General features: G+C 35.2%; 1 long non-coding RNA gene across 1 annotated transcript; it reads left to right on the top strand.

Annotated features, from left to right (window-relative positions):
- Window positions 1-13,238: 13,238 nt before the first annotated feature.
- Window positions 13,239-14,798, top strand: LOC120276423. The gene is made up of 3 exons (XR_005541240.1): window positions 13,239-13,393; window positions 13,654-14,104; window positions 14,369-14,798. It is a non-coding gene; the product is annotated as an uncharacterized LOC120276423 (long non-coding RNA).
- Window positions 14,799-22,091: the final 7,293 nt, after the last annotated feature.

Here is a 22,091-nt window from a genome sequence, read left to right as displayed (position 1 = left end):
CTCGAGGCATCTATATGGATGGATCAAAAATTGTGAATAGTTTTTGTTTGATTAATTTCAATGATAATTATTTATATTTTTTGCATAATTTTATTTTAATTAAATAATCTGGCAGATTTTTCAATTACTTTTTACTAATTTATGTTTTGAAATACTCCATACACAATATCAACTTTTATAATTAGTATCAAACTTTATCAAAATACTTAATAGTACCATGGGGTTTTTTAGAGTGAGAATTTCCTCCTCAAAAATAATACTCCATTTGAGTGTTCTTTCATGCTTAGTCTTTTACCTTGGTCTTCTTCCTCATCTTTAGTTGTCATTGTTGTTGTTGTTGTTGTTGTTGTTGTTGTTGATGTTGTTGTTGTTGTTGATGATGATATTAATGGTACAACTACTACTATTATTATGACCTTAGTAAAATATTGAAGCCCATCATCTTCTTTAATTTATTTTCATGTTGTTGAAGTTGTTGTTCTTTGTCATTTTTCTTTTGTTGCACAATGATTCTTCATTTATTTCTTTTTAACTATATGCTATTTTATCATATTATATTGAGATTTTATGGTTAGTTATTTTCATTTTCAACCTTTACCATTTTAATGAAGATATTTTCCACAAAATGGTGAGGTAGAAGGACAAAGGTTGCATGTTTGCTCTCATCATGATGACTTTATCATAGTCTACTCTATTTAGAGCTATGTGAGTAGTGGAACAACGAAGAATTTTAGTTAGTGAGACATGTCATTCCACAAGCACAATACAAACAAACAATTATTTACTCATAATGTATTACAACTGCCAAATGTAGATGAGAAATTTTATGAAAATCATGGTATACAATAGTGATTAGATGACATGATAGAGTTGCCCATATATTGGTGTTGCTCAGTTGTTGGGCTCTCAAAAGATAAGTATAGACTTATTCCTTGGCTACTATATCACTCCATTGGAATGCTTGAACAGAATCATACTAACTCATAAATTTTTTTGAAGAACGAATATTCTTATTGCAGCAATGGTATCGAAATCCTAATGCAAATTCAAATAGGAATTTTTCTTAAAAGCCTTAACATATGTTTTTTGAAGTTTTTAAAGTATTAATTTCTTTACATAATATATTGGCTCCATCTCTTTAATAATACTAAAAGTAGCCTAGTTTGACGTCTTCGTATACAATACTCTTGGAATTCAATGAGTTACTCATCTATTTTTTACATCACATAACATATGCACTTGTTAGCTCATGTTATAAACTGCCATCGTCGTTTATGTAAAATGATTGTAGAATATTTACCGCATAATGTTGAATATTGTTAACTCTAAGGCTTGAAAATGATTTTCATTAGCATTTAGTCTAGGGAAAAACATTGTAGAAATAATATGATATTTAGAAGTCAATAAAAGCATCTAATATAGTTAATATAATTCTTGAAATACTTTTTTTAAATGATACATAAATAAAGAAAGTATAATTTAGAATTTTAGGATTAATAAACTAACCCCTTATTACTTAAAGACCCAACTCTCTAGAAACCTCTGCTTCTTCTTCTGGTGTGTAATAATTTTTAATATTGAGGATCATACGTATTTCATCTGGACTTTTACCTTTGATCATTCTAGCCACAACTTGTCAGCACAAATCTATAAAGCCATTTATGTTTAGAAAACTTTTTGCCTAAAAAGACTTGAGATAATTAGATTTTAGAGTTCCAACACCAATGTGCAAAGAAGAATCAAGTAAAATTTCAACCAAAATTTAAATTATTATGTAAATAGCATTGACTTCAAATAGACATTGTTGTAAGAATTCTAACAAGTTTAGAATATTTTGCAACATAATATTATAAGAAAAAAATTGCCTAATATAATTGACATGCGTTTAACTATCAATATTATAATTGTTTGGCACAACAGTTGAGTTTGATGATCTTTGGAATGGGAGCTTGCTATGGTTTCTTTCATGTCATTTTAAATTTTTGTTGGCCAGTCAGTATTCAACTGTGAGTGCCATTGCCCTTGTTTGTTGTGAGTGCTTTTACTACTCAACTACTTTCGTCATCCTTTTATTGATATACTTGAATGACATTCTATTGTACAACTAAATCCTTTGACACTCTCTTAGAAATCTAGGATGGTACTTTGTTCTTTGATTTTTTGTTTATATTTTTCCAATTCCTTTAGCTTAAATTTGTGAGAGATTAGTGACAATTGTGAGGTGCTACATTTTTTTCCTTACTGGTGGGATTTGATTTGGCTTGAGTTCTTTGTAACTTTACGGTTTTCTTTTATGTGGTCTTTGAATTTAGTTTCTTTTTGGGGAAAATATTGTTTCTTTATTAAAAACGTTGATTTTCCTTTAAGCTTTCCAAGGGTCATATTTGTTCTTGATTTATTGAAGTTGTTTGTGAATATATCCTATGTCTGTATTTTGATTTCTTGATGTTGATTCTAAATGTCCAGTGACTTGGTGTTCTGATTGCTTGATGGTGCTCATGAATATCTACCTATTTTGATGTTTGTTTTCAATTTATTTTTGGGAAGAAACAATCCTTTGTAATCATGGACTTTAATTCAACTTTGTTCACCTTGGCATCCTTGTTTAATTAGTTATTATTGTCATATGATCTTATTTTTTGTTTATTAATTATGACATATTTTCTTGTGCTAAACAGATTCAAATTTATGTTGGGTCATCTTCTTAGTTAACATTTTTTTTTCTTTATGGTTTTAGTAGACCGATGTTGTATTTTTAATCTCCTCTGTAATTTACTTGCATTTACATGACTATATCTATCTTCACATTATCAGATAGTCTTTCCTTATATTTTAGGTTATTTTTGCTTATTTCTATGTCTGATTTTTCTTAATGACCATTTTCTAACTATAATTGCTAATGTTACAAAATCTCAAGAAAAAGTAAAGATAATGGATCTTTTTGACAATTTGATGTATAGATCTTCAAGAGCGAGCATTACTCGAAAGGCAACGTAGAGGTGACCTTGCTTATTAGTGATCCGAGCTTAAGCGATACACATTTTGAGCTTTAATTGGTTCTTTAGCTTAAAATTCTCAATGAGCTAGGCAAGGGCTCCGCTCATTTTCATTATAAGTGAATTTTTTTTAAAACTAAACTCCAATCAGGTCTATATAGAAGTTTAAGGTTAAATCAAGTTTGCAACTAATTCTGTTAAGCCAAACTTGAGCACTTCTTATGTATCTAAAACATTAAATTTCCAAAAACTGGTGTTATTCACCTTTCTTTTGTTATTCTTGATAAAATTGATTCATAACTAAAAATCTAAACCCTTCATTAAAAAGAAGAGTGTCTTATATTTAATTGGTTGTGCTATTTAGGCTTTGAATAAAAGCATATTCCAATATTTATGATCTAAAAGTTCATTTTATCTATTTTGTTCCTCATAGCCAACCCACCTATGTTAAGGCCCAAATCAAGAACCACTTATGTTGGAGTACTATAGCAAACCAACTTCCATTAAGACACTAATCAAGAGCCATTCTTGTGGGAGTTCAAATGTATGTTTGATATTATTTGATTATTATAATTCTTTTCATAAAGTGAATATATGAAAGTTAATCAATAATTTGGAATATTGAATTTGCAATTATTAGGTATAACCATGAAAATTCTAAATTTCAACTTATTGATATTTTTGCTATGTAATAGCCCACAAATGAGTGTGATATTTATATGAAATTGTACGTGACTGATGATTGTTCCTATTTTTGTATCTTCATTAGGTATAGCTCCAATTAGTTTCCTTTAATTTATTAACTAATGTTTCTTTAGAATTTTAGAGACAGTGGATGGTATAGATATATCAAAAATTGGCTTTACTAAACTCAAACTATGGTCATGATGCACTAGCCCTTAGTTGTTGTAATTAATATGTTTTCTGCCAAATAATTATGAGAATGGAAAAGAGTGAAGAGTAGCTAACTCTAAGAACTAGCTAATAGCTGCATACTGAACAGGTAGTGCTACACCGCAAGTGCATGAGCCTTTCAAGTAATAAAGTGGAGAGTAGATTGTCATATCCAACGAGGAATGAGATTACTAGTACTAACTGATTATCTATTATCTAGCCTTACTCTAATATTTATGGTTTACATAAAGGTAGTGTTTGTTTGGAGGAATTTAGAGTTACATATAACTTGAGTTACTGGGTTTTTAGAAATCCAGTGTTTGGTTCACATGATTTTAAAAACCCATGTAACTCAGATTACATCCAATTAGGGATTTGATTTTACGCCCAAATTGGGAGTATGTCGAAATCCTGGGAGTTAAAAATCCTTAGGTAATGTATATATGTGTGTATATATATTAATGTATATGCATATATACATATATATATATACATACTCATATACATATACATGTATGCATACAGAAATATATACACATACACATACACATATGCATATGCATATATACACACATATATATACTTATACACATATATATTTCATATAAACATACATAGGTATGTTTATACATACATACATATACATATATATAATTTCTACATATATATAGATATACATATGCATATATGCATTTACATACACATATACATATACCTATACATAATATATTTACATATACATATATTCATATATACACATATATACATATATTTATACATAGCATGTTTACATATACATATACTCATATACATATATGTATATATATGCATATATTCATGTATACACACATATATATATACTTATATAGATATATATATATTGATATACATGTACATGTATATACATATATACAAACATATACATACACTTTATACACGTGTTTTCCAATTTCAGATTTACAAATCCTTCCAAACAAACATAAAATCTTTTAATACAGTAATTTCAGTCACAGCAAACCGAACACAAGATTTGACTGCACTGTATTTTGAAAACCAAGTATTTCAATTACATTGTAATTGGAAATCCACTACATTTAGAATTACATCCAACCAAACGCCACCAAAAGGTGGCGTTTGGTTCAATGTAATCGTAAATGAAGTGGCTTTTCAATTACAATGTAACTGGAAATACATGAATTTTAAAATATAGTACAATCAAATACGGTGTTTGGTTAGATGTAAATGAAGATGCTGTATTACAAGATTTTGTATTTGGTCAGAGAAATTTGTAAATTTAGAATTAAAAACCTTTTACATATCTAATATTTTAATGCCTTTTTAATGATTCTAAGTAGTGTATTAATTAGTTTAACTATTAATTTTATTATTAAAATAGTTGTTAAATTTATTAGTATATTTATTAAATTTTTTATTATATTTTGTAATTTTTGAATTTAATTATTAACCCAACAATAAGAATATTTATGAACTTTTTACATTTCTACCATGTTATTTAATGATTTTAATTTTCTCATTAATCATTTTTAACTATTAAATTTATTATTAAATTAGTTATTAAAATAAATATTAAATTTATTTTATATTTTATAATTTTTTCACTCAACAAAAGTATCCAAGAATGTTTGATAATAATTACCAATGTTTTTAAATCCGGACCAGGAAGCGAACCGGCCTCAGATTTGGGTCATGGGTTGATCGGTCCGACCGGATGACCCATTCCAGTTGGACCGGATGACATCATAAATATATATTTAAAATAATATAAAATTATAAATATTTCTATAAAAATTAAATAATATATATTGATGGTGAACCATTTTGGCTCATAATTTCCCCTGCATCAGGCTGCTAATGATTGTGATCTTGAACTAGTTGCATATGAATTTTTTACTCAAGCATTTATGCTATTTGAAGAAGTAGCAGTGAGTTTACTCTGGCTTAAGAATTTCATTTTATCATCATATATGGATTTCTGGGTTACAAAGAACAAGGATATATATTTGATAATAACCGATATGCTCATATAAAAATCATTAACCATTCTTACTTGAAATTCTCAAACACTAATAAAATCAATTGAATGAATGCACTAATATAAATTCGTCACATGATTAATACATAATACACAAAATATCAAAAACATGAAAAAAAAAAACAAGAAACAAGAATACCATCTGGGAGATTGGAATAAGAGTGGAAAATCTGATTATGAGTATGGAAAGAGCTCCTCCACCTATGAGAATTAAGGAAAGATTGGAAATGAGTAGAGATGAAGGGCTGTCAATGTGTCAAAGACTCAAAAGAACAGGGCTGACTTGGAACTTGGAAGCTTGCAGTCTTGCACAAAGACGTTTTCCTCTCAAGGGGATCAAATGGCTGAATGTGGCAACAAGTAGTTGGGAATCAGGACAGTGCTGGAACACTGGGGTCCTGGAGCAAACCTCACAGGGGAATCAGGGATCAGGTGGCCAAGGGAGGAGTATGCGACTGAGAGAAAAATTCCATAGGGGATCATCAAACTTAAACCTAATTCAGAAAATCGGGTTTTTTCTGGTTCCGGTTCAACCAGCCGGTTCGCCCGTTTTATCCGGTTTTGACCGGTTTCAATTTTGGTCAAAAATTAGTATTAACCTGGACCGGACTGCGGTCTGGTTCCCGGTTTTTCAGTTCGGACCGTCTGGTCCGGTCCGGTTTTCAAAACATTGATAATTACTTTTCCTTAATTGATCACATGTAGGTCACAATTTATGCATATGAAGAAGATTAAAAATATAGAGCTCTTGATGGTTGTGATCTTAAATTACCTGGAATCACCACCTAGGGAAACTCAGAGCCCAACGACAAGGGATTTTGCTTGAAATATTTTAAAATCCTTGGTTATCTGTGGACTAGTCATGGTCACAACTAAGTTGGGAAAGCTTTTATGGCCAATTTTAAACTTGATTTTGTTTTTTTATTAATTTATTGTTATCGATTAAATTATTGCTATTTCAAATAATTGCTTTACCAATGGTCAATGTTCAGTAAAACTATTTCTTTTTGTTTTGTGTATACTCTCTTTAAATCTTTTAACGCTCTGTTTATCTATTTGGTCACTCCTCACTGAGTAACCCTATTACTCACTCACTTTCTCTCTGGCTCTATCTCTTTATCACCTTTTCCTAGGTCATAGTGTGATCGATGGTCGAGCTTAGCTGGCATAGAAGCAACTTCTTCTTCTTTTTCTTCTTCTTCTTCTTCTTCTTCTTCTTCTTCTTCTAGGTCTGCATGTAATCAGTAGTTGGACCACTTTCATTGGTCATCATGTATATACTATATGTTTCATGGATCCACTAGTTAATGTGTTGTATTTGTATATATACCAGTTGATGTGCATCTTTAATGCGATTTAGTATTAATTGTGGTAATTACAACAGGTACCTCAATGGGTTACGTTAACTTGTGAGTAAGGTATGATAAATCCTTTCTCAAATTATCACGATGGTTATCGAGTGCTGTTATGCAGGTTAAGGAATGATATATTTTTCTGGGAGTTATGACATGACACACGCCTATGTGCCAAGCTATGTGTCTGCTCATATAGACCCACACAACTATGTACATGGGCGTGTGGTTACTGGTGTGTCTCTCTGCCATCTAGAAAACTCTCAGTTCATCACCATGAATTTTGTTAAACCAAGAGCTTAAACTTGAGTCAGATTACTTCAGGAAAGATCAAAAGATCCATCATGTTAGATCACTCATAGACAAAGCGTATTTCCATCCTTCCAAAGGGTAAGTTGCAAGTTTATAGAGTCCTAGAACTCATAGCAACTCTTATAGTTAGGATAGAAAGATAGTTCATCCTTACTTAGTGACGGACGCTTATGGGGTGTGTAAATTATGCAAATATATAAACATGCAAGTATGCACTTAATACTACAATTGGCCTGTAATACCGCAAGTGTACGGGTCATCAAGTAATACCTCGTGGGTGAGCATAAGGGTCATATTTCCCAAGGAATGGCGAGAGGCTCCTATTATTTCCTATTCACTTAATTAATAGCCTAATCATTTACGCTCTCTTTAGTTTACTTATATAACACTATTAAACAATACAATAGGATACGTCGTTAAGCACACTTAGAAGAAGTTGGGAGTATGTACTATAGTTATCTTGATTACTAATTATGATAGGTGTTAAGTGTCAATCGCGTTCTAAGATCGAACCAAGGGAATTCAAAGGCCTACTAGCCCCAAAAACCCATGACGACTAGGTCTAAATCACTAGGAACTTAAGATGGAATCTCTTCCACCCTAGCCTCCTATGTTTGCATTAAGTGTGGGAATCCCACAAGAAGAGATCAATCAAACCCTAAGCCTAAGGGGCAATCAATCCCTAATCCGGAAACCTAGCTATGCCTAATCTGTTAGAACATGCATAGATCTATCATGGCATGGGCGTCATCAACATGGGAGCATAACCTCTTCATTTACATCAATAGTAACAATCAATTAAGAACATGTAATGATTACGATAAACTCGAACAATATATATTAATAAATCAAGATTCATAAATTATAACCGAGGGACTTAGACATACAATTCCCCTCGAATTATGTTCTTATGGATCAAAAAAAGCAAAGTATCAAAGCACAAGAGAGCCACAAGACCAAATAAAGAATAAATAAGCATTCAATGTATTCCTAGACTGACTCCCCCAATAGTTATCCGAAGGTTGGGAATTAGAGGATCCCAATATTGTCCAGATGACGTGTGTCACTCGTGCCCCTTTGACGATGATCCTTGAAGATGTCTGTCACATGTGATCTTCTCTGAGGATGCTCATTGACATACTCTTGAGAAATCCACTGGAATATAGAAGAACCCCTGTCTCCCACCGCTCAGATCTCCAGAAATCCGGCCACCTTACTTTATTCGACAAAAGAGTCTCCCCAATTTTAGAGAAAACTAGGACATTTATAGTGATTGTCTCCAACACGGCCTCAACACGGGTGTTGTGATACCTGTGGTGAGTAAGTTGTTGCTTAGGCTCCAAGTCTCATCCTAGCACGGTCTTTGGGCGTTATGTGTCTTGATAATAGTTGTGATGGTGTTTACAATGGCCTTTGTGACTTCTGTGTCAGTTTTGGTGGTTCCATGCTGCCACGGCTTGATTACGACAGTGGTAAGTATAGACAATGGGCCTTGTAAGTTTCCATAACGCACGTTGTGAGTCGTGGTGCAGTCTTGATTCAACAACTTGCTTCATTTATCTTCAAAACACACCCGAACTGGCTTCTTTTTTCCTAAAACAGAAATAAGGGTTGTTGTGAACAAAAGAATAAAATTTTGTACTAATGAGATGCTAAACAAGTAAAATTTAATACTAAATGTAGTTAAATGATATACATAATATGGTCAATTTAGCACTTATCAAATATCCCCACCCACCCCCCCTCCCCCCAACCCTAAGTGTTTGCTTATCCTTAAGCAAATAAAACAGATGAAAACATAATACATGATAAGTGCTTGATCTTAGGTAACTAAGTATGGAGTTTCAGTAATACGAGGGAACAATCAAACACCAGTAGCATGGTTATTCCTCTACAAAAAGTAGTCTACCCCATAGTGAAAAGTACTTGCCCAAGTGTTGGTCTCCTGGATATTTAGTCTCACTTTCTCACTTTTCATAATTTTTATACATGATTACCCTTTTTTTTTTCTTTTATTTCTCTTCTTATTTCTTTCTTTTTTTTTCTCACAATCAGTAGCTTTCATACTTCCCAGGAGGCAGCCTTCTCTCCCACTAGGGCATACACTTTGTATCTGACTTATTGGGAGCGACTGCACACTACAAAGGAGATAGCTCTTTCTGCTATGCATATTTTTCCAACATATTTAAATAACATAAGTACTGATCATACCCCTATTATAAAGCAACACTCACTAGACAAACATAAGATGCAAAGTGTACTCTAGAGGGACACAAGGTAGGGCAAAGACTAGCAGAGCAGTCAAACTCTTGAGAGGCAATGAAAGAATTGCTAGTCTAACTTATCATGTCCCTAAACCAAAGAAACTCCAACAAGTGAGTGCAATTCCTTCAAATATCAATACTATCATGTGTATAAGGTACAAGCACCCAAAAAATATTTCATAAGATGATAGATAGTATAGTAATATAGTATAGTATAGTACGAAATTCTCAATATAGTGCAGAGAAAAGCAAGCATACACTCCCTCCCCACACTTAAAGATGTACATTGTCCCCAATGTACACATGCATGCATAATTGTAGTGATATATAATAAGAAAAAAAATTAAAAAGAATGTATTGTCACTAGTACTTCCTTAATTTCTCGGTTTGGCCAACCAAGGCAATGAAGCTATGACACACCCCTTGCGTGTGACCCACAAGTGCACGGGTTTGTTGAAGTAATAAATCCCAGGTGAGTGGGTATCGTATCCACAGGGAGTAGGGAATAAAAACACCAACATTGCTACTTAACCCAGCGAAGATGAAACAATGATGTGTTGATAAGATGTAATGTAGGCAAAATAAAAGAAATAAGAAAGAGAGGCACAAATAAGTGAGAGGAAAGGCAATCGTTAAGAAGTAGGGTACTCGGATAATGTTCTGCGTAGGATTATCGTTTCAAGTGCAAAACCAACTATTATGCTTCCTAACTAATTCTCAATGAGTCATGGAAAACCTAAGATACACGGTTCCAAACCTAAGGTCAACCGTGACTAACTCTACACTATAGCCCGACGGAGAAATCGATCAGTCTCAGTAGCAGGTGGCTCTTGAGTAATAGACTCCCTGAAGAAGTTGAGGCATTGATTGAGAATATGGCTAGTAATGAACTTCATTGGAGCACTAGACAAAAGGCACTAAGGGCAGCAGGGCTGCATGAGGTGAATGATACTACTGCTTTGGCTGCGAAAGTGGATGCTTTGACCAAGAATGTCATAGATAACAATGCTAAGGTTGAAGCTTTGACACAGACATTTGAACAGTTCATACTGGGTTCTAGCTCAAGTCTTAAGGCAGTGATGTCATGTGAAACATATGGTGCTGGGCATGCAACAACCCAATGCCCCATTCTTGTTGCTTCTCCTGCACCGACTGACTCAGTAGATTATGTCAGTTAGTAGTGGACCAAGAGGTCCGGGAAATGCTTTTGGCAACACCTACAACCCGGGGTGGAAGAATCATCCAAATTTCTCTTGGAACCAAAACCAGTCACAACAAAGACCACCATCACCTCAAGGTCCTTAATTTCAATCCCAACAGCCACAAGAAAAGAAATATACCACTGAAGATGTGTTGGCAAAGTTCATGATTAATACTGAGGCAAGATTTCAAAATATTAACAATTAGTTAGCACAACATAGGGGATAGTTCAGTGAGATAAGCACTGTGTTAAGAAATCTTCAAGCGTCTGTGCAATCTCTCGAGAACCAAGTGGGACAACTTTCTAGAGCACAATCAAAACGACCCTCGGGTCGTTTGCCAAGTAACACTGAAAGCAACCCAAGGGAACACTTGAAAGCTGTCACACTAAGAAGTGGAAAATAGTTGGAGGCAAGGGCAAAAGAGAGCCCAAGTGCTTCCAATGATGGGGTAGGCGTTCGGGAAAACCCTAGTTTATGTGAAGATGCAAGTGAAAAGAGTGAGAAGAAACTTGATGAAGATACCCCTAAATCTCCAATTCCAAAGGAACCTGAGTATAAACCAGTAGTGCCATATCCTGCCAGGCTCAAGCAAGACAAGGAAAATGCTCAATTAAAAAAACTCCTCAATATCTTGAAGCAACTTCACATTAACATACCCTTGGTCGAAGCTTTTTCATAGATGCCTAAGTATGATAAATTCATGAAGGATCTCCTCAACAAGAGGAAACTAGAAGAATTAGAGACTGTGACTTTGTCTAGGAATTATTCTATGGTGATCCAAAAGAAGTTGCCTAAGAAACTTACTGATCCTGACAGCTTCATCATCCCTTGTGTGATTGGGGAAGGAATGAAAGAAAATGCCTTAGCCAATTCTAGGGCTAGCATAACTGTGATGCCATACAACTTGTTCTTAAAGCTAGGGTTAGAAGATTTGAGGCCAACACGAATGACCCTATAGCTTGCAGATCGCTATGTGAGAAAACTACGGGGAGTAGTAGAAGATGTCCTAGTGAAAGTCGACAATCTTATCATTCCTTAACACTTCTGGGGCTTTAATTGATGTCAATGGAGGCAAGATGACTTTAAGGTTTTTAGATAAACAAGTGGTCTTCACCCTCCCCGAAGCAATGAAAAACACACTCAACCATGATGATGCTTTATACTTTACTGATAAAACTGATTTAATTGTCTCTGATTGTGTGCAATAGGTTTTGGCTCTAAATCCCTTAGATGAATACTTGGAGGGGAGCGAGATCAATGAAATTGAAGACAAGACCCCCTCTCCTCCACCAACCCATCAAATGACTCAAAGGGAGGTTAAATGACCACCTCATGGAAAGAAAAAGAAAACTTCAAAGAGAATGTTGAGAAAAACAAAGGAAAGGCTACAAAAAGATATTAGTGTCTCCACAATGCCACCCAAGGAGGTAGATCGTTTGTTCTTTGAGAATCGAGGTAAGTTTAAAGTTTTTTCATGTCTTTCAATGAACTTTAGGGTAACAATGCTTTGCCAAAGAATGGAGGTAACTCTCCACCATCTGTTCCACTATGAGCATAAGGTAAGACGAGTCAAGCTAACGACATTAAACAAGCGCTTCTTGGGAGGCAACCCAAGCTTCTAAACTCTTTCCATGCATGTTTTCATATTCTTTTAGTGCTTAATATTTTCATTTTTGTATTCCTTGAATGTTTGTGGTTTGTGTTCTTTAGTTTTTATTCATTTCTTATTCATTTTGATCATCATCTTTTCTTTGTTTTTCATCCATGTTGTGGATCATCCCTTGAGTTATTTGATGTTTAGATGCCATGAGAATGTATTCTTGAGTGTTTATATGCTTATTATGGCTTTGTTTTCATTGTTCTTAGGGTTTTGAGGAGGCTAAGTTGACGAGAATATGGAAAATGCCCATTTTTGGACCGTGAATACATCCGCAAGTGAGACAGAGAGTGCTCATGGGCAAGCTTGCGCCAGCAAGCCAGCCCATGGGCCAAACAGAGAGCTCTCACGGTTTAGCTTCCGGGTGCAAGCTTGCCCGCAAGCTAAACCGAGAGCCCTTGTGGGCATACTTGCGGGCGCAAGCATGCCCGCAAGGACACCCAAGTGAGGCCCTTAAAGGGCCCCTCACTCTCTTCTTTCCTCTCACTCACACACTCATCTTCTTTCTCTCATAACTCCTTCATTTCTCCACCAAATCCACTCATTCTTTTTGCTCTAGATCAGTCTCCTCCTCTAAACTTATTTTGTGAAGGAATTTCAAGGTTTAAACTCTCTTTCAGCCGTTTTAAGCTTTTGAATCTCCCCACATACTCTAGGGTTAAGGTGAGCTTCTCATCACTCAAACCTTGGGCTTTTAATGGTTTTTTAGGGCTGATTCTTTGGGATTTTTGCTCTCTTTGGATGCTAAAACATTTGTGGAATGAAATTAAGTGGTTGTAAATTTGGCTTGCTACATTTACAAGCAAGGTTCTTGCAAAATTTTTCTGGATTTGCTGTAGCACTGGCATTTTTCATTAGTTTTCATTCCATTGAGCTTGAATTTGTTTGAAACTTGGTTAATTGGTTTTCCCTTGGTCTTGTAGGTATGAGAACCAAGAAAGTGGCTTACAAAAGATCTAGGAGGGACCGTTCTTCCGCTCCCAACGAACCAAAGTTTAAGAATGAGGACCACAAGACACGTTATGCACTTTTATCAAGAAAGGGTTTGGCACCATTCGAAGAATAGATTGGGATGTCTTGAAGGTGTTAGGGTTGGATGGCACTATCTTGGAGATCATCTCCCATGATGGGTGGGACAAGTTATTCTCCATTGAAGAACCCACATATAAGGAGTTAACACTAGAAGTTTTGAGCACCATCGAGGTTGCCAAGCATTGTCCATTTACTCACCAACCAAGTTCTATCTCCTTTCATGCATTCGGGAAGAAGCATCGGGTTACGCAAGATCACTTGGGTGTACTCTTGGGACTTTACACCAAAGCATACACACTCACACCCGGATTCAAAGGCTTATCACAAGATTTTCCGTACCCGGTAACAAGTGCGAAGTATTGGGCCTCCATTACTACCGACTCAAGGACATTAGGCTCACCACACATGGACATTTTTGTGTTTTTTGTTATTTATTTCTATGTTTTGATTGTACTTCTTGTTGTTTATTGTATTTTGTACTCATGAGTTAGTTAGGGTTCTGCCCTACTAAACTTTGTTTGTTGTTTTAGATCTTTGTTTATGCGCTCTTTACTATTATTTTTGCTTCTGGAGTTATGATCAGTGCTTTCTTTTTATTGCTTTCAGGAACATTGTTCGAGTCACTTCACACTCTGGGCCCTCGTCATGTTGCTTTTCCCCAAGTCTGGATTGAGTTGGCACACACTTTATCGACTGATTGGGGAAGTTTCTTGACTCCATTTCCTTGTATTTATTGCATATTATATTTCCCACCCTGTTCTGCTGACTTATGTACATTAGGGACAATGTACAGCTTTAGCTATGGGGATGGAGTATTTAACTTTATTGCATGCTTGATTGCCTATGATAGCTGTGATTTTATTGTTAAGGACTTCCTAGCTTGGTAGAATGATAGTTGTGAGCTGTACTTTATCTGTGCTTGAATGTAGTTCTATTTCATCTCTAGTGCACCTATATACCTGTTCATGAGCACTTTTCACCTTGTACACTCCAACCAACCCATCATTATGACTTTGGCATTAATTTATTAAATTCTATCTTCAATGCACTTTTAAGAGCTTTTGAGTTCCTTTATTGTTTTCTTTAGCTCAAAGTGGACTATTGTAGCAAGTCTATACCAGGGACATGAGATACAGTGTATATGTGAAAAAAAGAAAAAAAAAGGAATGAGTCTATGACAGTATTCCTCTGCTAGTGTAGCACGAATGTGTCTATGTAGATTGTATTCGAGTACGTTGGGTGGCTCTTGTGCCTAATTAGCATGTGCATCCTTCAGAAAGATTGTAAAAATTTTTGTGCAGTCTACGTTAGTTGGACTTAGAAAAAAAAAAGTTGGGTATGTTTGTATATATGTGTGAAAGAAATAAAGTATCTCTCTTATTCCCTTGGAGCTACCTGCGTAGTTACTTGAAAGTTAAAGTTTTATCTAGGAACCAAAGGCTCTTAACTGAGTATTGAGGGTGTCTTTAACACTTTAATGCCATTCTCATTATGTGTGGGGTGAATGATCATCCTGGGGTAATCTAGGGTGTGGTGGTCAAGGTAGGAGTTAGAACACACTCACAGGAGCACTCTGGATGAGACAGAGCTATTATTACTTCACTATTCATTGAACAACTGACATCTTGATTTCTGTCCATTTGTGCTTGTGGAGTCCTTTACTATTGAGCTTGAGGTCGTACATTTAGCCGTTTATCTTTTTGCCCCTATTTTTCATGTTTCTTTGCTTGGGGACAAGAAAACTCTTAGGTGTGGGGATGTTGATAAACATCTAAATGTACATATTTTATACGTATGTATGCACATGTTTAATGTACTTGATTGAGGATTCGATGACTTTTTATGGTTTAATCATTTTATTTCGTGTTTCAGGTACAAATGAAGCCTAGGTGAGCTCAACGACGAAATTTGAGAAGAAATCACCACCGAATGCGTCGTTTTAGGGTCCCAGGCACTCTACACACACTGTAGCAGCCTGAAGAATGAAGATTTGGAAGAAATGCTAAGTCTGGGAATCCTCACTGGATACACGTATAAATATGCCGTGACCATCGGGTATTTGAGCCCTCCACTTCTAGGGTTGAGTACTAGTTTGTATTCTAACCCTAACTTGAGAAAACCACTATTCCCTTTGCAATCGTAGGAGGATTTGGCTGGAAGAGATTCCGTATCCAATACTCATACCGAATTAGGGGTCAATTTCTGTGATCATCGGGTTGACCTAGTCTAGGGTTTTCTCTATCCAACTAGCCATTTGCATGTTAGTTCTAGCATCCCAAACACCTTAGTAGCCCCTGAGGGGATCCTCATCCGTGACCATTTTCTTCCTTGATTATCCCCCGTATCTTGCCTTCATAGTTAGCATTTTACTCGCATTTTATTTGTTTTTGTGTTTTATCTCTATCACACTTAAACTTGGAGATTAAACAACATTGCAAGAAGGAAGTAAGAGTAGCTTCTCGGACCCTTGGGAATACGCCCCTCTCATGTTCGCACAAGATGTATTACTTGACGACCCGTATACTTACAGGATTGCACGCGATTAAGTTTTTGGCGCCGTTGCCGGGGTGTGGAGGTCAAGGTTGGGAGTGTGCACACACTCACAGGAGCACTCTAGATGAAACAGAACTAGTATTACTTAACTATTCATTGAACATCTCACATCTTGATTTCTGTCCATTCGTGCTTGTGGAGTCCTTTACATTTAAGCTTAAGGTCGTGCATTTAGCCGTTTATCTTCTTGCCCTTGTTCTTCATGTTTGTTTGCTTGGGGACAAGCAAACGCTTTGGGGTGGGAATGTTTGATAAACGCCTAAATGTATGTATTTTATACGTATTTGTGTGCATGCTTCATGTATTTCTGTGATAAATCGATGCCAATTTTTGGTCTGAATCATTTCATTTCGTGTTATAAGTGCAATTTAAGCCTAGGGGAGCTTGACAACGGGATTTGAGAAGAAATTAGCACGAAAAACACCGTTTTAGAGCCCGGTATTGTAGCAATATTGTAGCAGTACTGTAGGACAAAGATATGAAGAAAATGCTAAGTCTGGGATTTCATACGGCCAACCTTACAGGCGCATAGATGGTCGCATGCAGTCCTGTTGCAATTTTACTGTAGCAGAGAGTACTATAGCAAATTACTGTAGTAGATCACTGTAGTAACTTATACAAAATTCTGGGAGCTACAATGCCCGTATGCTGACCGTGAGGCCACCCGTAAGCCATCCCAAGATCACCTTTAAAAAGAGGATTAGGGCATTTTGAAAGAGGACTTTTGGCCACTATTCTCCGCCATCATCATCTAGGGCTTGAAGGCTGCGGGAGAAGGCAGATCTAGGGGGGCAAATCTAAGGGGAGAAGAGGAGGACTATCAAGGAGAAGATCTAGGAGCTTGCCGGCATGGATCCGACGAGTTCTCATCACCACCTTCTAGTCTTCATCTTAGGGGAGTTGTTATGAGCTTTTCTTTGTATCTCTTGTCTTCTACACTTGCTTCTTTGTTGATGATGAACTAGACTCCCAAGGTCACTGGGTATCCGGTGAACCTTGGGATTAACTTGCTTGTATAGATGCTTTGATTTACATTTATGGTATTTGTGTGGTTTGTGATCCTTGCTTGGTGCTCTTTGATGTGTTGTTTTACATGAGAACTCTATGATTCAATTTCGAGGTTGTACTTGGTGCGTGACCATCGCCCTTGTACTAGACACACCAAGTTTGGAAGGGATTCATGTATGAATACGCCGTGACCATCGGGTATTTGGTACCCCTCCAACCATTAGGGCTATACCTAGTTGAGTATCGGCCTTAATTAGAGAGATCCCGACACTTAATGCAATCATAGGAGGATTTGGGCGGAAGTAATTCCGACCTAATACTTTTATGGGATTAGGGGTTACCGCCGTGACCATCGGGGTAACCTATTTTTGAATCTCTTGGTCCAACCACCATTGCCTTTGTAATTCTAGCATCCGTCTAGCTTTAGTAGTCCCGAGGGCATCCTAGCCTGGGGACCTCGCACGTTCATTGCTACTTGCTTCCTTGGCATGCTTATGTGGTGAGCCTTAGTCCATGTGTTTATAGTTTTCTCTTTGTTATTTTCCTTATCTTGTTTTAATCATATAATTGGCAGACTAGATAGTGCAGTCTAGGGGGAAGTAATAGCAGCTCTTGGGACCCTAGGGAATACGACCCCTGTGTCACGCACAGGGTATTACTTGACAACCCATGAGCTTGCGCACTCATCATCCCCCAGGGGCATTAGGGTTAGCCTTAGCCTAGATCGGATTAAGGCTTTCCTAGACAAGACCCCTTGTGCCCAAACACATCATAGGGGTGTCTTCCAGATAGAGGAACCCATGTGGGAATAGGGCTATTTGCGGAAGTTCCGGGGTAGTCGACTTTAGAATCTAGCTGACCAAAACCTAAGCCAACGTCAAACCTTAATCATTAAATTCATCCATACTTGTTCATCTCCCAAGGGGATCCTTGCCCGAGGCCCTTCCTTCCCATTGATATTTGTTATCTCTTATTTTGTGTGTGTGCTTAGTTCATTTTCTTATTTTCTTACTTTGAAATCAACAATCACCTCTGTTTTGTAGATTAGATAGTGTAGTCAAAGAGAAAGTTACAGTGCCCATTGGGACCCCAGAGAATACGACCCTCTCACCTTCCCACGAAAGGAATTTATTACTTGACAACCCTTGCACTTGTGACTCGAGATAGCGGTGTGTTAGTTCTACATAACAACATGCACTGTTACACCCCATCAATAAACTCTAGCCCAACTGTTTATTTTCTTTATATGAAGAGTTATAGGTGCTAGAGTCATGTGAAGATTAGGAAAATGTGAATAAATAGATGAGGAATATTGTTAGCATAAGCATAACACTAAATGCCACTATTGTAAATGATTTGGCCATATAGAGAGGAATTATAGACTAAAAGGTAATCAACATGCTTATTTTTCAAAAAAAAGGAGCAAGGTGAAGAAAATTATCTTTTGCTTGTCACATGACAACTAAAACTAATGATGACATATAATTCCTTAATAGTGGTTGCAGCAACCATATGACAAAGAAGATATCCATCTTTGTTGACTTGGATGAATCTATAAAAACTCAAGTCATGTTGGGAAATAAAGATATTGTACAAGCACAAGGAAAGGGAATCACTAGTGTGCGAACAAAGACAGGCACAAAATTAATCCAAAATTTGTTGTTTGTTCTTGACTTAGATTAAAACCTACTGAGTCTTAGGCAACACCTTATGCATAAATTTGCACTGAACTTTGATGATAATCTGTACTTTATCTATGGCAAAAATGATGGTAGATAACTAATTACAAAAGTAAAATGGAAAAGAACCGAAGTTTTCCAATTAATCTCAACTATAAAGGAAACCAAGTATTGAAGGCTTACGTTAATAAAGACTGATGGTTATGGCACGTAGGCATTGAAATTTTCACAACCTCAAAGTACTTCAACAAAAGGGAATGACTTATAGATTGCCAAAAAAATTGAAGAAACACATGAAGTTTGTGAAGGTTGTGTACTTGGAAAGCAACATCAACAACCATTTCTTCAATGAGTTGCTTGAATATCAAAGAAGATGCTAGAGTTAATTCATATAGGCATATGCGGACCTATGTCAACTGCCTCTCGTGGGGGTAACAAATATTTCATCTTCTTTATTAATGATTTTATAAGAATGACTTAGGCTTGCATAATGAAAGAAAGATCCCAAGTGTTTACACTTTTTTAAGACGTCAAGAACTTCATTGAAAAACAAAGTAGCTACTACATCAAAAATATGAGAAGTAATCATGGGAAAGACTACACTTCAAATGCATTGGAAGAATTTTGTGAAGAGGAAGGCATGAAGAGCCAGGTAACCGTTGGTTATTCATCATAACAAAATTAAGTTTCTAAGAGGAAAAATCAAATAATGATGGCAATGCGAAAATGTATATTGGATGATGAAGGTTTTCCTAAAACTTTTTGGGCTGAAGCAGTATATATAATAGTGTCTTTGCTCAATAGAAGCCCTATAAAAGCTGTGTCATCAAGCTCCAATTAAATCTTCAAGTGTTTGCAAGCGTTTACCATGCTCAAATTGCAAAAGAAAAGAAGTACAAGCTTGATGAAGTGAAAATTGCATTTATGTTAGCTATAGCTCAACATCTAAAGACTATAGATTATTTAGTTTGAAAACTAACAAAATAATTTTAAGTCTTGTTTGATGAAAATACTGTTTGGTATTGAAAATTAAAAAATGTAGATGTACTAGTTATTAGGCATCATAAAGATATTAAAAATTCAACAAATGAAAAAGAAATGGATAAAGAATCATCACTAACAAGTTGTACACAATCATCTCCAAGTTCAAGCACTAATAATTCAACCTCAACTTGATGGAATTTGAGGAGTTTTGATGATGTTTATGCAAAATACGATTTTGCATAATTTAACAAAAAACATTTTGAAGAAACAAATCAAGATAGAGATCGGGAAAAAGCCATGGAAGTGGAGATTCAAGATATTAAGAAAAAATAAGACTTTGAAGCTTGCTGAGAAGCCTAAAAACAATGAGATCATTATAGTGAAATAGATTAACAAGGTAAAGTTAAACTCAAATGGATTAATCCAAAAAGGAAAGGCAAGGTTAGTTGCTAAAAGCTTATCACGGTAGCCCAACGTTAATTATGATGAAACATTCACACCAATTGTAAGACTTGATATCATTCGAGCCCTTACTTCCATTAATGCCCAAAAAACCTAGAACATACATCAATTTGACGTTCATAATAGCTCCTTGTTCTTAAAGGGTGAGCTTGCATGAACCTTGGTGTACTTGACTAGATTCTGGTGGCTAAGTGAATCTGTAGGTGAAAAAAATCAAGATTATAAAATCAAATAAGAAAATAAATTAATAATTTTATAAACTATAATTAAATGTAAAAAATTAAAGAGGATATGATTTTAAAACACAAAGATTTAGAGACCATCGGAAAAAGTGAAAATATGCGGAGGTATCTTTAAGTTTGACAATAACCTAATGATCTGTGCTGTTTGGAATTAATCCATCAGTCGTCACAAAAACTATCAATCAATCAATCACTTTTACATAATTAATTATAATTGGGTCCTATCACTTCCATTCAAATACATAATTAATTTTAATTGGGTCCTATCACTTCCATTCAAATAATACCAAATCCCATCCGTATGCCAATTTGAAATGATCGCTCTCTCATTTTGAAAAAGCAAAAATAAACGGCCACTTCCACCCCTACCTTTGACATTCCTTCACTGAAAAATATTAATCTACAATGAAATTTTATCAATTAGCAGGAGATCTCATCAAGGCTCTCCAATCATTAATGACCAAGACTTCTTTATCTTAAATGCCACAAAGGTCAAAACAAGCAAAGGTGATATCTTGTATTGTTAAATCATGTTCTTTAATTACAAGGCACCATTTGAATGAGAACACATGAACTTTTGGACCATTCACAAAGGAGAACCTTCTCGGAAGCATCCTTCCAGTCCTCTTTGTTCCATTGGAATTGGAATACTCTGCCCTTTGATATTATTTAAAAATCGGTGGCCTTGTTCTTGAAATTATTGGAGGGTCATCGGGTTCAATGGGGACAGGAAAACAAGGGGTGTGACTGTGGAGAAAACAGAGGGCTTACAAATATATAATATGAATATATATATATATATATATATTATCAAAAAAGAGATATATACATATGTAATTTGAATATATATAATATTTATATATATATATATATATAATATTAACCAAAGGAGGACATCCAACATAGTTAAGTAACTAAGCTTTGGTTTTGATATTACCACCTATTTCATGTTTGATAATGTGGTGGTGGTCCGTTTGACAATATAGAAGTATTTATGGTATGATATTTCCATAAATATAGGTCTGTTATGAGTGTGGTTTTCTTTTTTTATAAATGTGAAAGAGTTTCATTACTTGATATTATTAATTTTTATAATTTATTGTTTATTATTAATAATTGTAATGAATCTATTAAATTTTTTATTCAAAATAATTATTATTGTAATTCAAACTTGAATATATCCCAGATTTCAAATCTCTTTTAAAATCCTAGAGATTTAAACCCTAAATCTGATTTCAAAAGATCAGTATTACCTTAAATAATAATGATATTTAGGCCAAATAAATAGACCGAATTGATACTCTGAATAACGTGAATACAAAGTTAGCATTCATGCAAACATCCACGTCATTTTCTCTCTTTTATAAACAAATATTTAATTTTTATTTATTTTCTGAACTT

The sequence above is a fragment of the Dioscorea cayenensis genome, chromosome 14 (assembly GCF_009730915.1).
Source record: "Dioscorea cayenensis subsp. rotundata cultivar TDr96_F1 chromosome 14, TDr96_F1_v2_PseudoChromosome.rev07_lg8_w22 25.fasta, whole genome shotgun sequence".
Classification (NCBI taxonomy): domain Eukaryota; kingdom Viridiplantae; phylum Streptophyta; class Magnoliopsida; order Dioscoreales; family Dioscoreaceae; genus Dioscorea; species Dioscorea cayenensis.
Note: the sequence above shows the minus strand (reverse complement) of the source record. Positions and strands in the feature narration are given on the sequence as shown.